Here is a 13,211-nt window from a genome sequence, read left to right on the forward strand (position 1 = left end):
ATGACGGCGGAGCGGAATATCAAAATGTGTTTTGTGTGGTCCAAAATGGCGAGCAGATGTGAAATTGTATGCCAATTAACGTGGAAGATCAATCTTGAAGTAAATTAGCTCATTTATTTTATTAAGTACGCAATTAAAAACCGAAAGTATTATCGTCTAATTATAAAATTGCATGTGAGCTGACACAAGCGAACAAAAAATTAATAATAAAAAAAGGAATCGTCAATTTGCAAATGAACTGGACTTACAAACGATAAGGGACTAATAATTCGATGCGAGGAGCTGTTTACAAACATTAAACTGGTGCTTGAATAATCGACAGGACTCTCGTGTTGATTGTTTCTTTGCCGGGACATGTTAATTTTCGTTTATCGGAGATAAAGACGTAGTGGATGGGCCTCAGTTCTCGCTTTATCTCCTTGTTGAAATTGCTTAATGAAATGCAGTCAGTAGTCAGCACAGATTCCATTTTGAATCCGGGCGTAAATAAATGTCGTCTGATTATTTTTTAAGCACAAGACCGAGTTTTAAAAGGGTTTTAATTAAATTAAATTGTTGATTGATGTTCTGATAATTTGCTTAATGCTCGTGTACGTTGGGCTCTTGACATATAATCGACGCTTTAATGTAACACCCAAATCGAATCGTTGCACTTAAATGCCTTCAGTTATCTTCATTATCTGCGTTTTTACTCGCCAGACCTATCTCCTGTGAAACGGGGATAGAACGAACCAGTTCCAGTACGGCCAGATTCGGCACATAATTGAATAGAGTGGCGAAATTGGTGCACCTGTACGGACGGCGGAATTAGCATGCCGATGGCGGCGGCGGGGATTTTGCCAGCACCGACCAGCGTCTCACTCGATCGCCAAGGAGGAAAGATCCCGAAGAGATATCGAAACAAATTAGCAGCGAAATTATAGGCTTTTAAAGGCCGCTATCTTCATCGCTTGCGATTCGCCCCAGGTCCAATCGATTATTGTAGTTCGAATATCCGCGGTGATAATAATCCAGGGAACCAGATGGTTCGAACATAATTCAAATTGTTACACTTACATTTGCGGTTTTATAATTTTAAAGCGGCGCTATTAGCGCTAATGTACTCATAATAAATACGATACGATTCACGGCTGTGATATCGAGCCGGCTGTTTTGTCGTTTTGGTTTGTTTGCTGACTTTTAGTATGGCGTACTTGGTCATATTTTCATCTGGTAGTCGGGCACATTAGCACTTACTTCGAGCGTTTATTAAAGACCAATATGCAACCGTTTTATTAATATCTTAAATCAGAAGAGTCTCCGTCAATTGTCAATATCAGTTGTCATCAATCCCGTTGGATGAAGGCAAGTTGTATGACTTCTTGACATCAGATTTATAAAGCGTCTTCTAATTTAAGATATTAATAAAACTATTTTACATTGGTCAAACTTACAACTAAAAAATTAATGAAATATCAATTGTCATCAATCCCAATGGCTGAAGGCCTGACTTTTTGACTTCAGATTTATGAAGTCATCAATCCCTTTGTACGAAGACAAGTTGTATGACTTCTTCTTCAGATTTATAAAGCTTTTTCTAATTTAAGATATTAATAGAACATTTATACATTGGTCAAACTTATTGCTGAAAAATTAATAAGATATCAATTGTCATAAATTCCACTGGATGAAGACAGGTTGTATGACTTCTTGATTTCAGATTTATGGAACGTCTTCCAAAATAAGATATTAGTAAAACTGTTATACATTGGTCAAATTTAATATTAAAAAATTGTTGAAATATCAGTTGTCATCAATCTCATTGGATGAAGGCAAGTTGTATGATTTCTTGACTTCAGATTTATGAAGGGTCTTCTAATTTAAGATATTAAAAAAACTGATTTACATTGGTCAAACTTACTACTAAAAAATTAATGAAATATCAGTTGTCATAAATTCCATTGGATGAAAACAAGTTGTATGACTTCTTGACTTCAGAATTATGAAGCGTCTTCTAATTTAAGATATTAATAAAACTGTTATACATTGGTCAAATTTAATATTAAAAAACTGATGAAATATCAATTGTCATCAATCTCATTGGATGAAGACAAGTTGTATGATTTCTTGACTTCAGATTTAAGAAGGGTCTTCTAATTTAAAATATTAATAAAACTGATTTACATTGGTCAAACTTACTACTAAAAAATTAATGAAATATCAATTGTCATCAGTCCCATTGGCTGAAGGCCTCACTTCTTGACTTCAGATTTATGAAGTCATCAATCCCATTGAATGAAAACAAGTTACATGACTTCTTGACTACAGGTTTATGAAGAGTCTTCTAATTTAAAATATTGGTAAAACTTGTATACATTGGACAAACTTAACATTGAAGAATTAATGAAATATCAATTGTCATCAATCCCTTTGTACGAATTCAAGTTGTATGACCTCTTCTTCAGATTTATAAAGCCTTTTCTAATTTAAGATATTAATAGAACATTTATACATTGGTCAAACTTATTGCTGAAAAATTAATAAGATATCAATTGTCATAAATTCCATTGGATGAAGACAAGTTGTATGACTCCTTGACTTCAGAATTATGAAGCGTCTTCTAATTTAAGATATTAATAAAACTGTTATACATTGGTCAAATTTAATATTAAAAAACTGATGAAATATCAATTGTCATCAATCTCATTGGATGAAGACAAGTTGTATGATTTCTTGACTTCAGATTTAAGAAGGGCCTTCTAATTTAAAATATTAATAAAACTGATTTACATTGGTCAAACTTACTACTAAAAATTAATGAAATATCAATTGTCATTAGTCCCATTGGCTGAAGGCCTCACTTCTTGACTTCAGATTTATGAAGTCATCAATCCCATTGAATGAAAACAAGTTACATGACTTCTTGACTACAGGTTTATGAAGAGTCTTCTAATTTAAAATATTAGTAAAACTTGTATACATTGGACGAACTTAACATTGAAGAATTAATGAAATATCAATTGTCATCAATCCCTTTCTACGAATTCAAGTTGTATGACCTCTTCTTCAGATTTATAAAGCCTTTTCTAATTTAAGATATTTATAGAACATTTATACATTGGTCAAACTTATTGCTGAAAAATTAATAAGATATCAATTGTCATAAATTCCATTGGATGAAGACAAGTTGTATGACTCCTTGGTTTCAGATTTATGGAACGTCTTCCAAATTAAGATATTAGTAAAACTGTTATACATTGGTCAAATTTAATATTAAAAAACTGTTGGAATATCAATTGCTATCAATCTCATTAAATGAAGGCAAGTTGTATGATTTCTTGACTTCAGATTTATGGAACGTCTTATAATTTAAGGTATTAATAAAACTGTTTTACATTGGTCAAGTTTACTACTAAAAAATAACGAAATATCAATTGTCATCAATCCCATTGGCTGAAGGCATGTTGCATGACTTCTTGATTTCAGATATGTCTTCTAATTGAAGACAATAAAATTGTGATACATTTAACTAATCTTCCTCACTATGTCTTTCATTTACATTAAAATTGTCTAGCAGATGGTTGGAGTAAAAAAAATCATTTATAACCCAAAATATAACTCATAGTCTACTAATTGGGTCTTGAGCAAGATTTGGCCATAAAGGTATCGCATTTCCTCGTCCATTACTCATAAAATTAATGTCGGACATAAACGTAAAAATCCAAAGGGCACCTGTCTCAGTTCGGTCGTTTAATTCATTTACTTTTTTATCTGATTACCTTGATTATTCTGTTAGGTTAGCGCCTATTCCATTAAATCGGCCAGCATCATTAATTTCAGTCCTAGACCGCATGAATTTTTCATATTTCTTGTAATTATTTCAAGTCCCCCCGTGTATCGGATTTAATGTTATGCTAATAGTTAATGTAGTCAGTCGTAAACGATAATAATTTACACATGCAAAGGATATGAGCCGTTATTATGGTCAATTTTGTAAAATGTTACTGGAAACAGTCTTTAATGCCTCGAGGAACTTTAACCCGGAAGTTGATATGATTTCTTGCTATGCATATTTTTTCTAAATATCACGTTACAACCTGCAATCGACTTCGCATTTGAGCTTATTAAAATGTATGACTTACCATTGTAACCGTACATTCCGTAATGTCGCATCAATACGGCAACTTATCAATCTGTAATTAGCTAATTACGATATTACAGCCTGTTTCCTTTCACACTTGTAATTATAGGTTTTTTTTTTATTGTAATTTATAGACATTGAAACTTGACCATCAGTCTGTTGATTTACGACCACATCTAATTTGTACCACAATAAACCGTTAAAATAAACCAATATTACGATTTTACGACCAAACACTATCGGACATTTCCCACGTCCAGCAATTGAATTTTATAGTACCCCAATTAGTGTAAAACGCACCGTATGCAAACGCCGAAGGGGCGTGGATGGAAGGCGCAACTTCTTCTGGTAATCGGACACTGAAAGGCACATGTATTAGCCGCTTGAAGTGTCGACCAGTCAAAAGACCACACACCAAGCACCTAAATGTGACCCAGATCGGCAATTTTCTATTGTAACTATTGGCACTGTGCGTCCGGCCCACCGTCATTGTTACATTGTTCATTTAAATGTAAGAACTAAGAAAGCAAGGAAATTACAGATGTTTTACAACGGAGACAAGTGCTAACTCTAGTTATTCCTCATTTCACCAAATGATTTATGGGACATTAAATAAGATTAAATCTTGCGCAAAACTAATTCAGAAGTAGTTTTAGCCTACACCTTTTATGTTTGTAGATATGTCCAAATATGTCATTAATCCAGCCCAGCATGATTGGCTACAAATTGTTGGGTTCATCTGAATCCAAAAAGTCATAGAAGAAAAGGAAATTACAATGGTTTTACAATGATAAAAGTAGAAGAAAAGTTTTATCGCATTCTTTAAAAGAATAATATTTTTTGAAGACTGAAGAGCTACCTCCAATAACTCCTTATTTCACCAAATGATTTAAGGTACATTAAATATGGATGAAGCTTGTTCAAAACTAATTCAGTAATAGTTTTAGCCTGCACCTTTTATATTTGTAGATATATTCAAATATATCATTAACCCAGCCCAGCATGATTGGCTACAAATTGTTGGGTTCATCTGAACCCAAAAAGTTATAGAAAAAAAGGAAATTACAATTATTTTACAATGATAAAAGTAGTAGAAAAGTTTTGTTGCATTCTTTAAAGGAACAATATTTTTTGAAGACTGAAGAGCTTCCTCCAGCAACTCCTTATTTCACCAAATGATTTAAAGTACATTAAATATGGATGAAACTTGTTCAAAACTAATTCAGTAATAGTTTTAGCCTACACGTTTTATGTTTGAAGATATGTCCAAATATGTCATTAATCCAGTCCAGCATGATTGGCTACAAATTGTTGGGTTCATCTGAATCCAAAAAGTCACAAAAGAAAAGGAAATTACAATGGTTTTACAATAATAAAAGTAGAAGAAAAGTTTTGTTGCATTCTTTAAAGGAACAATATTTTTGAAGACTGAAGAGCTTCTTCAAGCAACTCCTTATTTCACCAAATGATTTAAGGTACATTAAATATGGATGAAGCTTGTTCAAAACTAATTCAGTAATAGTTTTAGCCTACACATTTTATGTTTGTAGATATGTCCAAATATGTCATTAATCCAGTCCAGCATGATTGGCTACAAATTGTTGGATTCTTCTGAATCCAAAAAGTCACAAAAGAAAAGGAAATTACAATGGTTTTACAATAATAAAAGTAGAAGAAAAGTTTTGTTGCATTCTTTAAAGGAACAATATTTTTGAAAACTGAAGAGCTTCCTCCAGCAACTCCTTATTTCACCAAATGATTTAAGGTACATTAAATATGGATGAAGCTTGTTCAAAACTAATTCAGTAATAGTTTTAGCCTACACCTTTTATGTTTGAAGATATGTCCAAATATGTCATTAATCCAGTCCAGCATGATTGGCTACAAATTGTTGGGTTCTTCTGAATCCAAAAAGTCACAAAAGAAAAGGAAATTACAATGGTTTTAGAATGATAAAAGTAGAAGAAAAGTTTTATCGCATTCTTTAAAAGAATAATATTTTTTGAAGACTGAAGAGCTACCTCCAATAACTCCTTATTTCACCAAATGATTTAAGGTATATTAAATATGGATAAAACTTGTTCAAAACAAATTCAGTAATAGTTTTAGCCTGCACCTTTTATATTTGTAGATATATTCAAATATGTCATTAACCCAGCCCAGCATGATTGGCTACAAATTGTTGGGTTCATCTGAACCTAAGAAGTTATAGAAGAAAAGGAAATTACAATTGTTTTACAATGATAAAAGTAGTAGAAAAGTTTTGTTGCATTCTTTAAAGGAACAATATTTTTTGAAGACTGAAGAGCTTCCTCCAGCAACTCCTTATTTCACCAAATGATTTGAAGTACATTAAATATGGATGAAACTTGTTCAAAACTAATTCAGTAATAGTTTTAGCCTACACCTTTTATGTTTGAAGATATGTCCAAATATGTCATTAATCCAGTCCAGCATGATTGACTACAAATTGTTGGGTTCATCTGAATCCAAAAAGTCACAAAAGAAAAGGAAATTACAATGGTTTTACAATAATAAAAGTAGAAGAAAAGTTTTATTGCATTCTTTAAAGAAACAGTATTTTTTGAAGACTGAAGAGCTTCCTCCAGTAACTCCTTATTTCACCAAATGATTTAAGGTATATTAAATATGGATAATGCTTGTTCAAAACTAATTCAGGAATAGTTTTAGCCTATACCTTTTATGTTTGTAGATATGCCCAAATATGTCATTAATACAACCCAGCATGATTGGCTACAAATTGTTGGGTTCATCTGAATCCAAAAAGTCATAGAAGAAAAGGAAATTACAACTGTTTTAAAATGATAAAAGTAAAAGAAAAGTTTTATTGCATTCTTTAAAGGAACAATATATTTTGAAGACTGAAGAGCTTCCTCCAGCAACTCCTTATTTCACCAAATGATTTAAGGTACATTAAATTTGGATGAAGCTTGTTCAAAACTAATTCAGTAATAGTTTTAGCCTACATCTTTTATGTTTGTAGATATGTCCAAATATGTCATTTATCCAGTCCAGCATGATTGGCTACAAATTGTTGGGTTCATCTGAATCCAAAAAGTCATAGAAGAATAGGAAATTACAATTGTTTTATAATGATAAAAGTAGAAGAAAAGTTTTATCGCATTCTTTAAAGGAACAATATTTTTTGAAGACTGAAGAGATTCCTCCACTAACTCCTTATTTCACCAAATGATTTAAGGCATATTAAATATGGATAAAGCTTGATCAAAACTAATTCAGTAATAGTTTTAGCCTACACCTTTTATGTTCGTAGATATGTCCAAATATGTCATTAATCCAGCCCAGCATGATTGACTACAAATTGTTGAGTTCATCTGAATCCAAAGAATCATAGAAGAAAAGGAAATTACAATTGTTTTACAATGGTAAAAGTAGAAGAAAAGTTTTATCGCATTCTTTAAAGGAATAATATTTTTTGAAGACTGAAGAGCTACCTCCAAATGGTTTAAGGTATATTAAATATGGATAAAACTTGTTCAAAACTACTAATTCAGTAATAGTTTTAGCCTACACCTTTTATGCTTTTAGATATGTCCAAATATGTCATTAATCCAGCCCAGCATGATTGGCTACAAATTGTTGGGTTCATCTGAATCCAAAAAGTCATAGAAGAAAAGAAAATTACAATTGTTTTACAATAATAAAAGTAAAAGAAAAGTTTTATAGCATTCTTTAAAAGACTGAAAGCTACCTCCAGTTATTCCTCATTCCACCAAATGATTTACGAGACATTAAATATGGTTAAAGCTTGTTCAAAACTAATTCAGAAGTAGTTTTAGCTTACACCTTTTACGTTTGCAGATGTGCCCAGATACGTCATTAATCTAGGCGTAAGTCAAATTTGGTCAAAATAGATGATGTTAGTCGTCGCAGGTGGTCCCGTTTTCGGTCTCGTAAAATTGTGTTTATGCATATTAATTAGCCAAATCTAGCCATTAATTATCTCCGCACACGGGACACATGATCCGTGTAAATTTCAGAAGTGACAGCCCTACAAGATGGTAATAATTCAGGAAATTCCGGACGGCTTGTTAACGCCCCAAACACCGATCCCATATCTCCGTATCGATTACAATTGAGATTCCGTCCTCCACGGATCTAATAAAACTTTGACGCGGCCGAGAATTTGATCGGACGACACGGCCGTCGCAATTATATTGCAGGTAGCGATCGTTTTACAGGTGTTATGTGTAAGGTGGAACCACTGCGGAGAATGCTCAATCTTCGGTGTGGCATTTCGAGTGTCCCCCGATAAAATCGAGACAACGTTCCTCGGTGCGCCCCCCGCTGACACATCGGCTGTTGGATCAAGATAAGGGCTGTTTTTTTACATTTATTTTACACCTGTCACCCTTATTAGCCACATGAACGTTATTTATGGGCGTCGAGAGAAAATCTTGAATAAACACGGGGTTAAACGGTGCTCCGTGGTCCTGACAAATGGGTCCGATACGGAACCGTGGGCCGCGGCCAGATTCGGGTACCGCCGTACCCGGACTTTCGCAACCCCATCGCTTGAAAATCTGATAAAAAACCGGGAGAACGAATAACGACTGGTTTAGGTATAAATATGAAATGGCCCTTGAGATGATAAATGGGGGGCATTATCTTGAGTGATGGCAGCGTTTCAGTCAATGTCGGTCTGCGGCTCCTGTCGCGTTTTAAATGTCACTTACACGGGGCGCCCCGCGATGCAGATTAATCACGATCCGATTCTGAAACTGTGTGGACTTTTACGTTACGTAAAAACTCAACTACCCGGCTGCGGATTTTACCGGGGCGGGGGAAAAAAATTGTACCGGGGGGCCCCGACAGACATATCGACCCCGCTTTAGTCGTTAATTAGAACTATTAATCTGTGTATGCATAATCGGACGGTAGGAATTCGATTAATTTTCGTTTGCTACCATAACTGATACGGTTAAAATATTCAGTTTCCTTTCTAGGTTTATTAATGGCCGTTTCGACGATTTTTAACCAAATTACATTTGAATAAATTTGTACCGGCTTGTTCTGTGTTAAAAACTAATGGGGCACATTTGTCTTGGTTCAAATGATGATAAGTGTTTCTCAATTTATCGCCCTAATAATAAAATTGCTTTGGAATATGATGGAAGATTGAGGATACAAGTTTCAGGATGAAATATACAAACAAAGAAATGATTCATTATCAGAAGAAAAAATTTCCGAAAAAACAATTATTTTGGATATAACTTAATAAATAACAAAATAATAAAATTTAATATAAATAGATGATAAAAATTAATGAAGATAAAGAAGGAAGATGAAAGATTGAAATAGAAGACAAATAAATAACAATTATTTAAAAAAAATGAAAATAAAGAATATTAAAGATATAAAAAGATAAGAAGCAAACAGAATATTGAGAACAAAAGCTAAAATATGACAGAAAAGATTTAAAATAAATATTGAATATTAAGGATTTCAGTTAAATTATTTTAGATATAACTGAAAACTGAGTACAAATAGAAGAAAAATTAATTTATTTAAAGAAATGAAGAGAAAAAATATAAATATCCTTCTTCAATATATCAGAACATATATATATATATATATATATATATATATATATATATATATATATATATATATATTACAAAATTACAATGTAGAGATAATGCTAATGTAAGATGAGAAATTGAAAAGAAGATTGTCTATAGAAACTAAGAATTGACAAAAGAGGCAATGTTTACAATTAGTCGATGCAAAATGGAAGATATCTGATGAATATATCATGAAAAAAATTAAAAAAGTTGATTTAAAGAAGAGAATATATAAAAACAAGAACAAACATGAAATATAGAAGATAAAGACTGAAGGATATAGATAAAAAATTACTGATTCAAAACGTTAAATAAAATATTAGAAAGAAGAACAATTTATTTAAAAATTATTAAAGGATATTAGAAAATTAATAGATAGTAGAAAATTAAATCATGAAAATTGATTGATTATATTATTAAAAAAATTGAAAAGGTGTTTGAAGAGGAGATAAAAAAGAAATAATCGAACTAATTATAAAATTGGTTTGGAGAATTATGAAAGACCGAAGATGCAAATTTCATGATGAAATATACAAACAAAAAAAAGGCTATTGAATATTAAAGACATAATAAAAAGAGAAGAAGCAAACATAAATTATTGAAAGCAAAAGCTCAAAAATGTGGATAAAAATAGCTTATGTAGATGTAAAATTGATAATTGAAAAGAAGGAAGAATAAAAATATCAGAAAAGATTTAAAAGATATATTGAATATTAAAGATACTGTAAAATTATTTTAAATAAAACTGAACACTGAATTCAAATAGAAGATAAATCACTGAAAATTAATTTATTTAAAGAAAGGAAGAGAAAGAATATAATATTCTGCAAGAACAAGGAAGACAAACAAGGAATATTGAAGACTAAACAAAAAGTGTGGAGAGAATGCTAATATCAGATGAGAATTGAAAAGAGTAAAAATTGACAAATGAGGCAAGATTTACAATTAATAGATTCAAAATGAATACAAAATGGAAGATAAATGGATGTAATAAATGTCTAATAACTCTATCATTAAAATAAAATTAAAAAAAATAGAATATTGATTGAAGAGAAGATACAAAAAGAAAAACGCTTATTCAAAATATTAGAAAGAAGAAAAATTGAAAATTAAAAATTATCAAAGGAAACAAGATTTAAGAAAAATCATTGAATATTAAAGATTGTATTAAATTATATTAGGTAATTAGAAAATTAATATAAAATAGAAGACAAAGGGATGAAAACTGAGTTTGTATTAAATTATATTAGGTAAATAGAACATTAATATAAAATAGAAGGCAAAGGGATAAAAATTGAAAATAATCTCTGATTGTATTATTTAAGAAATGATTGATAATAAAGATGATTGAAAAGAAGTAAAGATAGAAATACAAACATAGAATATTAAAAAAAAGAGTTTTAAGACAAACTATTGAGTATTACAGATTCTATTAACTATTTTAGATAAAACTGAATACAAGTAGTTAGTACAAAATAAATTAAGATGAATGAATGAAAATTGCAAAATGAAGATAAATCTCTAACTATTAAATTATTTAAATAATGTAAAGTAATGAAAAACTGAAGATTGAAGACACTGAAGAACAAACATGGATTTAAATATTCTAAAGACAAAGGCTAAAAAAAAGGAGGAAGATTGTGAAATATTAAATATATAAAATATATAAAAATATTAAATATATAAAATAAATATTGTGCCTGAAGACTGAAAAATAAAAATGTAGATAGATTCTGAAAGAAAGAATATCTGACCTATTATTGGTAACTGAAGATGAAGAATTAGAGCTGATATAAAGGAAAGAAGTTAAAAGCTAGAATAATGTAAACGAAGATTAAAGAAAGGTGTAACATATAAGAAGACATCAAATTTTACAGACAGACAAATCATTAAAGGTACCAAGTGAATATCACATGGAATATCAAGAAGAAAAGTCATAATTTTAGATACTAGAATTTGTTTTCGAAAGACTAGAAAATTAACTAATAGAAGGAATGGAAATAAGTTAAAATACTGAATGGAGGATGCAGGATACAAATAGAAGATAAATATCTAATAATTAAATAATTTTAAAAATATAGAGGATAAGATTAAAAGAAAAAGAGCAAACATGTAATATTGAAAACAAAGACTAAGAAATAGATTTGAAGAGGAAAGAGATGAACATAAAAGGACGAAAAAAGTAGAGAGATTGAAGAATAGTATAACACATCACACAATTTTACAGTTAAATAAATAATAATTCAAGGTAAAAGATACAATAATGAATGTCATGGGAATACAAAAACTGAAAATTTTAAATGCTAAAAATACTAGAAAATAAATTCATTAGACAAAATTATGGCCAAAATTTGAAGTAGAATAAATCCAATATGGTGGAAAAACGTTCTTGACAACTAAATTTAGTTATATAAAATTACAAAGGATTATTTATTATTCATGATTTTGATGTAAATTGAGAATAACAAAGTCGAACAATTCCGACCGTCCAATAACGAAAACAAAAAAAACAGGAACCTAAAGGAAAGACAGATTAAGTTGTCGGAACCCGTGTAAGACAGAAGGTGAGCGTCAGGTAGAAAGAACACTAATCGATTATAAAAGTGTTCGATGGGCAATAACGATTAGCCGAATATCCCCCCGGTTAAAAATAAAAAAGGCGGACTATTAAGGTTTCGTTGGACCGCTTTTCAACCCCCCAAAAAATAAATACTAATCGCCCGGCTATTTGTAAAACACAGGTGTCCGTCGGTGCGTCGTGGTTGATTGATCGAAAAATTGATTGATCACATTTAAATGGCGCCTAATTACAGACGGATTCCGTAATGAAATTAGAGTAAACCGCGGCCGGCTTTGTAAAATAAACAGAACGAAAGCTGTTTTTAATGTGCGGTAGATTTGTTAAATGCCACGCACCGTGAATATTTAATTATTTGTTATTTAAATGAGATTCGGTTGTTTGAACGGTCGAGAATAAATATTACGAATTGAGGGCTTTAACGATAAGTACCACGAAGTATCAAATGATCGGTTTATAATTAAAAGTCATAAATCAGTCATGGACAAACACAAATTTCAACGTGTGCACAAACAAACACTCGGCTTGTGTATTTTAACAAAATACTTAAAGGCCGAACGATAAATTCAATAGAAAATCGTTTGTTTGCATTTGCACTATCACGACATAGTTTACTACTGTATTAAATCTTTTCAGTTAACTAAACGACGTGAAATCAGACAACCATTCATTATTCAACGTGTTGCGAAACACCCACACAAAAAATAGATTGGCCTAAAGTAAGCTCCAAGCCAAAAACTAAACGGCTCGGAACTGAATATTCCAGTCCTCTAATTGGATGGTGGATCATTTAATTTAAATATGGAAGGGGACTTATTTTGGGGTGCCCAATTAATCTAGTTCCGCCATTGGTTACAGTGCCATTAATTCACAATTTGAATATTCATATTCACCACATGTCTCCACC

General features: G+C 31.2%; 1 protein-coding gene across 2 annotated transcripts in view; it reads right to left on the reverse strand.

The window, feature by feature from the left end:
- Window positions 1-13,211, reverse strand: part of LOC109594124 (T-box transcription factor TBX20-like) — a 55,860-nt gene that overhangs the window by 24,427 nt on the left and 18,222 nt on the right. The gene's annotated exons all lie outside the window — the stretch shown is intronic.

This window comes from Aethina tumida, chromosome 4 (genome assembly GCF_024364675.1).
Source record: "Aethina tumida isolate Nest 87 chromosome 4, icAetTumi1.1, whole genome shotgun sequence".
Classification (NCBI taxonomy): Eukaryota; Metazoa; Arthropoda; class Insecta; order Coleoptera; family Nitidulidae; genus Aethina; species Aethina tumida.